General features: G+C 40.1%; 1 pseudogene; it reads right to left on the bottom strand.

Moving 5' to 3' along the window:
- Window positions 1–256: 256 nt before the first annotated feature.
- Window positions 257–13859, bottom strand: part of LOC118630060 — a 53525-nt pseudogene continuing 39922 nt past the window's right edge.

The following is a 13859-nucleotide window of genomic DNA, read 5'->3' as shown; positions in this document are numbered from 1 at the left end:
ATGGCTTTGAAAACTCTGACCCCAACTCGAACACATTTTTCATGGTGACACAGGAGGGCGTGCATAGCACTCAACACCAAACAGTTCATGAGACAGTGTTTATACTTACTAGATAAGGCTGATGTCTTTTCATCAAACACATCACACCAGTCTGCTGACAAGACAACATACATTAACTTATCTAACTTATAACAGCCCTAAACAGGTATTACGCAGCTGTTTTCCAGATGAGGAGACAGAGCTCCGAGAGGTGAGATCACTGGCCCACGTTCACATGCTGCAGAGGCGGAGCTGAGCGATGGGCCTGTATCCCACAGATCAGAGCTAAGCCGTTCTCCAATATGCCAAATGGCTTTTCCCCAGGAAGCACCGAAAATTGGTTCTGGCTTCCTTGGCAACTAAAGAAAAGAGAGAAAGATTAGTGGAAAGATGAAAAGTTAAAAGAATGGCGACATCCCAGGAACTGCTCAGAAACCCAGGCTTTCAGATTTGGTGCGGCGGCAGCAGAGCCTGTGATTCAGGGCGCAGGCTCCACGGGTCCTATCGCCTGGTCTGGCTGGTGCCGCCCCACACTGACCAGCAGGTGCGCCACGGGGAAGTTCAAACACTCCAAATGTTATTTCCCTCATATATTAAGTGCTCATGTTAATAGTAGCCTCCTACTAGGTTTATTGTCGAGATTAGAAGAGAGGATCCATAGAAGTATTTAACATGGCCCCGAGAAGAGATTTGGCATTCAAAAAATGTTCGTCGTGACCACAGACAGAGAGAAAATGCATAAGCCTATTAGAAACCCTTTCATTCAAAGCCAGGCCCCTTCAGCTATAACTCAGTAACTTCTTTGTTTGTGGCAACCCAAATCCAATTGAGAAGCCAAATGTGTCATCTGAGCCGATTAGGGCTAGATGGAAAGTCATAATAAACATTTGCTAATCATGCAAAGACCCCAGCAGTCACTTAGATGATGGGGACAACATTGCCTGTAGGTCATTACTTTCATTATAGCTCCTAAATCTGACTGAAAACAGTCATGAGTTCTCTTGTTAATAGCTGCATTTATGTGAATTAGTGGCTTCAGTTCAGTTGCCATTACCTAGGTCTCTCAATCACAAAATTACAGATTCCAAAAACTGAAACTTCCATTCTAAAATGAACAGAGTACACTTAGAAAGCTTGGGAGAAACATTGTGACTGATTGTTCCTAAGATCTGCAGTCAGAACAGCACAGGGGCGAAGGTCTTTGATTTTGATTGTTTCATTAACGCCTAATCGAACTAGACACCCGGGACCAATCATTAACCGCAGAGGAACAGAATAGAGAAGTGAAAACAATCTTTCTCTCTTGTTGACGCGCCCTCCACTTGTGTCCGCTAGTGACAGCTTGGCCTACAAGATGTGAGAGTTATCATAAAAAACTGATGAGTAATGCTGATTGGTCGAAAGGAAACCAATCTATTGAGATGACTCTATGTATGAAGTTTCATTTTGTGAGTTAGATCTCAGTAGGTAATATTCCCACCTTTTTCTCCATGTCAACAGCTGGATTCTTGGGAGACTTGTATAAAGTTTGGAGGAAAGATCTGCCCATAATCTTCTCAAATTCTTGGAACACATTATTTGGGACTTAGTTAACTTCACCAACGAAGACCTTACTATTTGGAATGAATTGGAGGGGGAACAAGTACAAAGATTTAATTGATATAAACAGTTTGAGTCTTGTTATGCTCTTATGATTTCCAGAACATGTTTTGTCCCATATTTATACTTTCTTTCCAAATACATACTTCATGGCATTGATGGGCTGTTAAAATATCAAGAATTGTAATACTGGTGCTAATAATGTTTACATTTTTAAGTGCTTACTATGGACCAAGCTCTGCTAAGTACTCTACATTAAAAAATCTAGTTTTCTATTCACTGCAATTCTGTAAGGTAGGTACTATTACTATCCCCATTTTACAAACGAGACAACTGAGGCATAGAGGGGTTACACATTACCCAAGGTCATACAACCAGCAATGTCCCATGTTGACAAGCCATTAATCATGCTATACTTCCTGTTTCTCATCCACGTTCACTCCTTAATAAATCTCTTAAATAACCACACAGTGCAGTGGTTCCTAGTCACTCCAGAGGTCTTCCAAAATATATTTTATCTTTGCTTTCTTACTGTTATATGAAGATCACTAACAATTGCTTGTGGATGAAATAGCCTGAATAGAGCCGTTGGTGCCAGGCCTCCTGCTCCACAACCTGGAGTATCTGTTGACGTGAGCTTCTGCTCCTGCAAAAGCATCTCTGATACTAGAACCCAAAGGTTACTGAGTCCTGTAACAATAGATAGGAATATGGGCACAGTAGTGCCTCAATGATCTCTGTACCCACAAGGACCATATCTGAACGGGCTTCCACCACTTTTCTTTTAAGACCCATATAAGAAATGATGCTTCCGTTAAACCTTCCCTGACCTCTTATGTCTTCCCCGGCTAAGGTGGCAGCAACGTACTGTGACAAGCACATCCAAGGCAGCTGTCTGGTGTACCTGGAACATAGGGTACTTGGGATGGTGGGGGATCAACAGAAGGCGAGGAAACTTGTTGGTTAGGAAGGGCTTTGTGTGCTGTTCTAGGAAGTCAGGATTTCATCTAAAGGGCAAGAGGGTTTTAAGCTGGGGAATTCACATAAATATATTCACATTTAGGGAGGGTCATTATGGGAAGATACAGTAGTACCACCTTCTCCAAGAGGGGTTTGTTCCAAGACCCCCAGTGGATGCCTGAAACCACAGATAGTATGGGACCCTATATATACTATCTTTTTTCCTATACATATATGCCTATGATAAAGTTTATAAGTTAGGCACAGTAAGAGAGTAACAGAAATAACTAATAATAAACTAAAACAATTATAGCAATAAACTGTAATAAAGGTTATGTGGATGTAGTCTCTCTCTCTCTCTCTCTCTCTCTCTCTCTCTCTCTCTCTCGCTGATAACTAATCTGATAACTGAGGTGGCTACTAAGGAACTAACAGGCAGGTAGTGTATACAGTGTGGATACAGTGGACAAAGGGATGATTCCCTTTCCAGGAGGGGCAGAACGAGATGGTGTGAGTTCATCACACTACTCAGAACAGTGCACTATTGAAAACTTATGAATTGTTTACTTCTGAAATTTTCACTGAATATTTTTGGACCCCAGTTCACCAAGAGTAGCTGAGACCATGGAAAAAGGGGGATTGCTTATACATTAATAGGGAAGGAGGCAAGACAGGAGGCAGGGAGATCAATTCGGATGCTAGTGCAATTAAAGTAGTAGTTCTTAAAACAGTAGGGGTCAGAACCTCCCAGCGAGTTTGTTAAAGCACAGGCTGCTGGAGCCCACCCCAGAGTATCTGATACAGTGGGTCTGGGGTGAGGCTGAGAGTTTGCATTTCCAAGGTCTCAGGTGATGCTGATATTGCTGGCACGGGAGCTCCGCTTTGAGAACCATGACACCTGCTGTAGAGAAATGATTTGAATCAAGGCTATAGCAGTGAGGTTAGGGTTGAGGAAACACATTTAAGAATTATTTCAGAGGTAGAACTTAACTGTGTTGGTGATGAGATGGAGGGAAGAGGAAGGTTTTGAGCTGGTGACTTCGTGGATAAAGGGGCCATCAGTGAGCTGGGGACACAGGAGAAGCCGAGTCCTCGAAGGTACAATATTCTCAGAGCTAGTGCATTTTGCTTTGCTGCACGTTGAGGGTTTCCTTTAAAAGATGACCCCATTTTTCTTCGTCAGCAACTTCTACTCTTCTAGGTTTTATGGAAGTATTTTATGAGGGCCTTTCAATAAATTAAGTGGATTCTGTGGAAGGTTTTATGTTATAGTAGGGATGTATAAAGGAGAAAGGAACTCCAGGAGAGATGAGCGAGGCTGGCAGAGGGTATGCGTTTGGGGCAGCATCGTGTTCTTTCCCCCTGCATGTCCCCTACAGTGCTGCGCTCCACAGCTGCAATGGGAGGCGCCTGCAAACATGCTCCTGATTGGCATCAGCTATGCACATCATCACTCAGCAACCATGGAAGCTGTTCACCATTTAGAAGAAGGATGAACAATAATTGCTTAAAAGGGGACTTGTAAGAGGGAGAAGTCAGCAGCAGCAGCAGAACTTCCCTATGTTCGCAACCAAGCGGGGAGGAAAGAAAACCCCGCTCCTCTTGGCTTTGAGAAAATAACATAAACAATGGCCTGGTACACTCTCAGTCTAGGGATTGGTCAGCAATCGCAGAAGCCGCGGGTGCTGAGCTCTTCTCGCCAGTCAATTCCATTGGAGGCACCACCATGACTGCAATTGAGCAAGGATAGGCTCCTGGAAAGAGGCTTGTCAGCCACGCAGCTGTAATTCATGCTCCGGCGATGCTCTGCCTGGAGGGGGGAGAATGAAACATTTATGAAAATGCTCTTTCCCAGCTGCACATCATGTTTGTCAGAGAGAGGCAGGCAGAAAACCAGGAATCATCTCTCAAAAGAGAGATGCTGCTTTTGATTTTACTTGTGTCTTTACAACCGGACATCATGGGTGAGGATTTTGAATGTGAACCCACTGAGTGGTTCATGTCCTTGACTTTTCTGTTTCACTGCATCTCAAAACCTCCTACTAAAGTACCCATGAGGGCAGCCAAGAGTGAACTTGATCTCCAGGGTTTGGAGGTGTAGCTTGAAGCATCCCCTTCTGACATGAGAAATTTCTAGAATTGCAATGTCACTTCAACCCTTATAAAAACACAGCCGGCACATTTTGCATTCTCTTCCATGGTATCCCCACTTTGTAACAGTAACAATTGTCTGTACTCTCCCCCTGGAAGCATACAACTGAAGAGATTTCCCCCCATGACACTAAGGCCACCTAACATTCTGTAACTCTTTCTGCCACTCATTAAGCATGAGGGGTACTTCCTGAAACGGATGGTAATTTTATCCAAGGAGAAGGGCACAGTAGTTCACTGGAAGGAATAGATTCCAACTTTGGTTGGGAAATAATGAGGTCTGTTTTGAATAAGAACAGAGGTTTAATCAGCATTGGCCTTGTGCTCACACACATTTTGCTGACATTTTTTTTCTCCGAATAGTTTCCACACGCTCAAGCATTCTGGTATTATCTGAGAATGTGTGGAAAGAGCGTCCGGTCGGCAAACGAAGTGCTGTTGTGAATGAGCCTCGTGCCCTCGGAAGGCCACTTCACCTTGGTTTCCTCACCCAGAAAATGAGAAGCTTAAGCTCAGTGACCTCTGAAATCAATTCCAGCTACCAAATCCCTCTTTTCAGGATAGGGAACAATGCTAACTGTCCATGTGCACTGATTGTGCAAATACTTGGTGAAAACCACTGGAGGGAGAAAAGCAGGCTGAAGACCTTGAATTCGCACTGTATGTCCTTCTCTCTGCAATGCTGTGGCACAGGAATAGGGTTGGAATAACATTTATTTTTAAACACATATTTTTAAACAAACATTTATTTAGTGCCAGGTGCTCTTCTAAGCTCTTGACAAATACCGCCTCATAAAAGTCTCATGATCTCACTGTGGAGTGAGTAGCTGGTGCGATCCCCACTTTACAGATGAGAGCATTGAAGCATGGAGAGGTTAATTAACTTGTCCAAAGTTACAACTCGTGAGGGCAGAGCCAGGCTTTGAACCCAGACAGTCTGGCTCCGAGTTCAGCTCCTAACTGCCGCCTGATGCCATCTCTCCATGTAACAATAGATATTATATATTCTTCCCTGCAGCCAGGTTGTGCTGCAAACAGTGCCATGGCATTTATGCTCACGGCATAAAGATGAGTAAGATTTGGCTCTTACCCTCTTGGAGTTCACAATGTAGTGGAGGAGAGAGAGACATGAACAGAAAATTGTAGTAAAAGTGCTTTCAGAGGCATAGAAAGAGATTTACAGGAGGTGGATGGTGCAGTGGTTCTGTCTGGTTAGGATGGGGGGTAAGGTGAAGAACGCAAGGGAGGCTTCATAGGAAATTTGGACTGAAAATTGTAGGAGGCTCTGAATTTACCAGAGAGAGAAGGGAACATGGATAGTCAGTTGACATAAAATTAATTTTGAGGTCCTGTTAAGAAGATCTTATAGAAGGACAGTTAGAACACATCACCGAAGCATGACTGGTTGTAGGAAATGTTTTCATAGGAAGGGCCGGAGGCAAGGCTATGGATCGGAGGGCTGTATGGATTGCCCAAAGAACCAAGAACAGAAACCTGCCTTGAGCTTTGGCTGATACCTTATGAAGTGTGATCTTTGAACAGTGAAGCATTCATTGAGCTCTTACTGTATACAACATAGGGAAATCAACCCTATGGAGCAGTGGAAGGGGGTGTGTCTAAAAGACAGAATAGCTGCTTTTCTGAATGACACTCATAATTAAGGAGAAATAAAATACCCATGCACCATAATTAGTTTAAGAACAACTATAAGGAAGGAAAACTGGAAGTACTGGGATAACCAGCACGGACATAGTGTGTATGAGTTGAGGGGTGAAAATGAGGAAGGATTGCAGGCTCCTGGGGAAAGATTCTCACAAGAGCTAAATTTTCAGCTAGCACTTAAATAATTCAGATTGTTGTAAATGATAAAGAGAGCATTGGAGGAGGAGATAATAGCTTGAACAAAGAAAGTGAGAAGGATAGGGAGATATGTGTAGGAGAAGACTCAGAAAGACAGAGACTGAGGGCTGTGTTGGCCAAGGAAGTTGCGTTTTCACATACCACTGTCGTATATCTAGATAAGGATAAGCGCTACAAAAATAACTAGAAATTTGTAAGAAATGCACTGCTACTTAAAAATAAGCCAATTGTTTTGGGCTTTTAGTATTTTACAATATAATTCCTGGGAAAGGGGTTCTGAGTTGCTTTACTGAATCGTTCATTCCTTCATCATCTGTTGAGTACTATGTTCCAGGCATCAGGTCAGGTGCTCCATCCTAAAATGCGACATAAACACAAGTCTTTTTTTTTTTTTTTGGAACAAGGAATGGTATGAAAGATAAATGAATACATATACACCCTCTGGTTGGGAGTAAAGCATTCATTCCCAGAATAATATGGTGCCTGCGTGAATAAGGAAGGAAGATATTTTTAGAGAGCTTCTGTCTTACTTTGGAATATGAGGACAACACCTGCCAAATCTGGCCCGAGCTGATCACTGCTCTCCAGCAGACATGCACATGAAAACTGACTCAGCGATGATGGGCGATTTCAAAGCTGGCAGCAGTTTCTGGGCATCGGATTTCAGCTCTGAGTGTCGTAGCTCCATGCTAATGCCTCCAATATTTTTAGTAACTTGTAGTTGCAAGTACAACACTGTTAATAGCAAGAGCATAAAGGACAGATTTTATGACCCCTGGATACTAAATAGTATGCTTCCGTTATTGAAGAATCAAGTCAAAATATTTTTAGAGAAAATGTTCTTTCTCTGGCTATAATTAATTAAGCTCTAATATTTCACCAAATGACTTGGAAGAAGGAAAATTCATTTTTTGTTCATTGTATTTTGCTCATTAATGAATGATCCTCATCGTTTAATAGTATGAGCTGTTAATTTATAACCCAGATCATATCCTGCTCGCTCAGCATTCTTCTCTATTGAATTGATGTTTTCTCCAGGAAAAATAGGTAAGAGATTTGTGCATCAAAAGAATGTTGAACACGGATATTAGTTATTTTTCTTCCAATTTTTTGATTTACATAGAAAATTATAAAAATGAAATAAAGATAATTACATGTAAATAAAGATAATTACAAGCAGCAACTCTGAAAAGAACTGAGTGACCCTAGGTCTTCTCTGTCACCTTGAATGACATGCTTTGAATGATCATTCCTTCAGGTTAGAGGAGGTGTTTGGCCTTATGACAAAACTCGTCCTCCTAATTAACCTCAAACTAATGCATGGAGTATTTTTAGACTTGTGGCCGAGTGCTTATAGCAAATTTTCCCCATTTGACCTCTGTGAGTTCCCAGGTTAGTGTCTATATCTGTGTCTATATCTGTGGCTCATGTGTTGGAGAGGGGTAGGAAGGTCAGTGTGCCCCATACATTTCACTGACTCTCATAAACCACCTAATTTGGCCTTTGGTTGGGAGTAAAGCAGAAAGAAGACTGCAATGTTTAACATAGTATTAGGCTAGCAGTTTCTGACATAGCCTTTCTCAACTTTGCACGAACATGTCTATAAAGGTGTAAGGATAATCATAAGACTATATTATACCACCTAAGAAAATTAAAGAAAAAAAGCTTACTGATAGAGGGCAGAGTAAGAAATACCTCCTCATTTTCCTTTTTTGGCATACTCATGCTTCACCTTATGAAACACACTATTTAGAAAGAAAAAAGTACTTGTGATTCCTCCTATTCACCATCAGCCTTGTCTTAGAGACTTGGGGTCTGATCTTCCTTTCTTCATAATCAATGATTTTTAAGATGGTAAAAGTACAAAATTCTACTTCCCTATCTTTTAATATTCATTTACACAAAGGTTTACTAGAAAAAAAACAGAGTTGCAAGAAGAGAGTGAGTATAAGAGCAATGACTGAACAGATGGACCTGGGTTAGAATCTTACTTCTTTTACTTAATAGTTGAGATGCTGTGGGGAACTGACTTACTCTTCCTGAGTCTCACTTTCCTCATCTGTATTATGGAAACCATACTATTGATCTTGTAGAGTTATTGTATAGATTTGAGATATAAAGTGTGTTATACACTGTCAGCACATGGTAGGTGTTTCTCCCCTGGGATGGTACTTGGTATTCTCTGAGGGACTGGACATATAGATGATGTCAGAGAGGCAGAGCCTGAAGTGAAGGAGACTTTGGTGCCAGACAAATTCCCTTCCAATCTTGGAATACTTCTTGTGTGACACTGGACAATTTCACCTAACGTCTTTGTGCCTCAGTTCCTTGATCTTTGAAATGAGGATAGATCCTACCTCCGAAATGTAAAGATTAAATGTGTTAATATATGTGCCTATTATAGAGTGAGCACTTTTTAAGTGACAGCTTTATTGTCTGAGACTTTTTCTAGTTCAAACATGCTACAGTCCTGTGGAGGACTAAAGAATGAATGGGAGGGAGGAGCAAATTACTCACTTCCCAGTAGGATAATTGACTTTAGAGGAAGGAAACAGATCTCACTGAATTGTGCTTTTAGCTTGAGATTTAAGGGAAGCCTGTGATTCCAGGCACTGGTCAAATGGGACCAGATGATAGGGCTAAATTATATGACTGACACAGAGAGGAAACAGAACAAGAACCAGCATGTCCCTTTTATCTACACGAGCAAAGCAAATGTATAAAATGGTAGCACAAACGGAGGTGGGAGGGAGTAGGTGAGGTGACAAGTTCTCTTTGTTCGAACACATGGACAGTAAATGCAATTCAATTTTCTTCTCTAAATGAGAGGTGAAATTCTGGATATACCTACTACAGATGACCTTTTTTTCTCAACTTAGTCTTTTATTTCCTGTTTGACTATGTGGCAGTGTTGATGAGCAGTTCATTGTTTCTCCGTGTTTGCCCACATGACACACACCTATCAGAGCTATGATGAAAACAATAGATGTGCTGAGTGGAGGAGGAGTAATTGTAAATCTGCCATGTATCCACATACTATCTGCACAGGGCAAAGGGAAGAGAAGTAGCCATTCACTGAAATACAGTTGTTTGGAATTTGAGTGGGGAACAAAACACATGATCAAAACACACACTGGTTTTGGCTCTGTCTGGTGGTGCACAGTGGTTAGAGCATCAGCCCTCACACCAAAGGGTCATGGGCTTGATTCCCGGTCAAGGACACACACCTGAGATGACGGTTCAATCCTGGCCCCTATCAGGGTACATGTGGGAGGCAACCAATGGATGTGTCTAATCAATTTTGCTCTTTCTCTCCCCCCCGCCCCTTTTCTCCCTCCCTCCCTTCCACTGTCTCTAAAAATCAATGGAAAAAAATATCCTCCAGTGAGGATTAACAAAACAACAACAACAACAAAAAAATCAGCAACAAAAAAACCACATACTGGTTTTGGAGGCTCCTCTTTTTTTCTTTATTAGGTTTTTTTTTTCTTAGTATAAAAGCAACATATGCTAATTGTACAGACAAAAAGGAAATGTAGACAAAAAATAACACTACCTATAATCCCAACCCCCAATTTTGTTGAGGATTAAAGAATGAATGGGTGCAAAGAATAAACTATTCTTTTAAGAGTAGAACATTTTGGTGTATATCCCTCTCATCTTTTTGCAAAAATGTTGTCAAATTATATTTGGTGTTTTATACTTCTTTCTCACGTAATATATTACAAATATAGCAACAGCATTGTAAAGCACTTATGAACCCTATTTTATAGTTGCATAAAATTCTATTGTGAAATTTATTATAAACATCATAATTTATTTTACCTATTTCCTGATTTTTGGACATTTGGATTACTTCTATTCTGTGACATTGTACATAAATCTTTGGGCATGTGAGTTATTTCCTTAGCACACATTCTTAGAAATTAAGTTGACAGTTCAACTTTTTGAATCAATTAATTGCTAGTTTAAAGTTTACATATATTTTAAGGATCTTGATAATTTGCCAAATTGCTCTGAAGAAAAGTACTATCAATTTATGATTTACATTTATACACCAGCTTGTATAAAAGTGCCCAATTCTCGCCCTGGCCGGTTTGGCTCAGCGGTTGGAGTGCCGGCCTGCGGTACAGAGAGACCCGGGTTCGGTTCCCGCTAAGGGCAAGTGCCTCGGTTGCAGTTTGTCCCCGGCCCTGGTTGGTCGTGCGGGTGGCAGCCACTCGATGTGTCCCTTCACATCGATGTTTCTCTCTCTCTCTCTTCCTCTCTCTCCCTCCCGCTCTATCTGAACAAAAAATGGAAAAATGTCCTCGGGTGAGGATTAAAAAAAAAAAAAAAAAAAAGTGCCCAATTCTTCTTATCTTTGACAATTCTAGGCATTGTAATTCTTTTTTATCTTTTCATTCTGATTGGACTAGTCCTGCCCTCATGAAGACTTTGGTTTAGTAGTGCTGAAACAACTGATTACACAATCAGAAAAAATGAACTTCAAGACCTGTTTCATCCTTATGAACAAAACTTAAAATAAATTAATGACCTATATTTAAATGGTAAAATTATAAAGTTTCTAAAAGGAAACATAAAAGAATATCTTTGCAAACTCAGAGAATGCAGATTTCTCATGAAAATAACTACAAACAGAAAATTCATGAATTAGACTTTATTTAAATTAAATATCCTTGTCATCAAAAGACATTGTTAAAAAAATGAAAAGCCACAAATGGGAAAGAATATTCACAATGCATAGATCTGACTAAAGGGTTGTATCCAGAACATATAAAGAACTCTACAGCCTGGCCTGTGTGGCTCAGTGGATTGAGCATTGGTCCCATGGACTGAGAGGTCCTGGTTCCATTCCCGGTCAGGGCACATGCCCAGGTTGTGGCTTGATCCCCAGTAGGGGGCATGCAGGAGGCAGCTGATCAATGTATCACTCTCACATTGACGTTTCTCTCTCTCTCTTAAAAAAAACAATAAAACATAATAATAATAAAAAGAACTCTACAACTCATCAATAGAAGACAAACAGCCCATTTTAAATGGTACTAAGGACCTGAAAAGGGGCTTTGTTTCAATTATTAGGGAAATGCAGACTGAAATCACAAGAAGAGGGCATTTCCAACCTGCTAGCCTGGATCAGATGAAGAAGCCTGCAGCAAATGGTGAGGATGTGAGCAACAGGAACTCCCAGTTTTCTTGTAGGTGTATCAATTGGTACAGTCATTCTGGAAAAAGGTTTAACAGTTTAAACTTTTTAATAAGTTAAAATTTTCATCTACTCTAAGACATATCCATTCTAGCTACTTCCCTAGGGAGAAATGAAAACATCTATCCAATCTGTCCATAAAAAGACGTGTGTCTGTGAATGTTTATGGATGCTTGATTCATAAGAGCCCAAACTGGAAACAACCCAAATGTCCATCAACAGGAGAATGGGTAGACAAACTCTTGTATATTCATACAATGGAATATAGCTCAGCAGGCTTAGCAATAACATGGAAAAAAAACCCTCAAAAATATTATGTTGAGTGAAAGAAGACAGAAAAGAGTTCTCATTGTATGATTCCATTGATATGAAATTCAATAATAAGCAAAACTAACGTATGTAATAGAAATCAGAATAGTGGCTGTCAATGAGGTCTGTGAATTGGTGGCAAAAAGCCACATGAAAACTCTTTGGAGTGATGAAAATGTTCTGGATCTCAATGGTGTTCTGTTAATTTGGATGTACATGTTTGTCAAAAATCATTGAATCCTACCCTTAAGATGAGTGCCTTTCTTGGTATGTGAATTGTACCTCAATGAAAAATACATTGTTGATATATTAAAGATTTCAATGTAGAAATATAAAATAATGAAATTTAGGAGCATAGTTTCATAATCTTGGGTAGGGAGAACTTCTTAAGCAGATAAGAAACCCAGTTTCAATAAAAGCCTGAGATATTAAACTTAAAAAAACTTAAACATATGTACACTTAAACATAACAAATGAAAGCAAAAGAAGATAAAAGAGAAAAATATTTTGACATCTATGATAGACAAATTTAACAACCCTAATAAACAATGATAAAAAATAAGGCAGCGCTGGCCAGCTTGGCTCAGTGGTTAGAGCATCAGCCCATGGACCAGAGAGTCCTGGGTTCGGTTTCCGCTAAGGGCACGTACCTCGGTTGCAGTTTGTCCCCGGCCCCGGTTGGGGTCGTGTGGGTGGCAGCCACTTCAATGTGTCTCTCTCACATCAATGTTTCTCTCTCTTTCTTCCTCCCTCTCTCCCTCTTGCTCTATCTGAAGATACATGCAAAAAAAAATGTCCTCCGGTGAGGATAAAAAAATAATAAGGCAAATGACCTAATTTAAAAAATCGGTAAAATGTATGCACAGAAAATTCATAAAAAGAAAGCAAATATCTACTAAATACATGAAAAGGTACTCTATTTCACTAGTACTTAGGAAAATAAAAATTAAATCATTAGTCTGGTAAAAATGGGAAACTTTGAAAACAGTATGTGTTGGTGAAATTAAAAATGGGTAGTCAAAAAATTGTTGGATGGAATTCAAATAGTGAGAACTCCTTGGGAAAACATCTGGCAATATCTGTCAAGGTTTAAAATACATCATACCATTTGATCTTGTAATCCCTTTTGATAACCTATACTGTGGAACAAAAGCACAAATACTTAGGATATATGAATAAGATGTTATTAAATGTTGTTTGTAGTGGCAAAAAAACAAATAAAAACCAAGCTGGAAATAATCTGAATAACCATTAATGAAAGAATGGTAGGATAAATTATAATTTTACCACAAGCTATCATACCACAATGAAGAAGAATGAATTAGATTTTCATATATTAACCTAGAGGAATTCCAATGGTACATAATTATGTGAAAAACACAAGTTGGAAATGAATGTATAACATATTATCCTATTTCAGATTAAAAAGAAAAAAGAAATGCCAACACAAATATGCACTTTATTGGAACATAAACAGGTAATGTTTCTCTTTTAAATAACTATCACTTTCATATCTTTTTATTTAAAAAAATTTTTTTTATCCTCACCCGAGGACATTTTTGCATTTATCTTCAGATAGAGCAGGAGGGAGACAGGGAGGAAGAGAGAGAGAAACAGCGATGTGGGAGAGACACGACCCCACACGACCCCAACCGGGGCTGGGGACAGACTGCAACCAAGGTATGTGACCTCAGTGGGAACCGAACCCGGGGCTCTCTGTTCCATGGGCCGACAC

Source organism: Molossus molossus, unplaced genomic scaffold (genome assembly GCF_014108415.1).
Source record: "Molossus molossus isolate mMolMol1 unplaced genomic scaffold, mMolMol1.p scaffold_m16_p_14, whole genome shotgun sequence".
NCBI lineage: Eukaryota > Metazoa > Chordata > Mammalia > Chiroptera > Molossidae > Molossus > Molossus molossus.
This window is presented reverse-complemented; position numbering and strand designations above follow the sequence as displayed.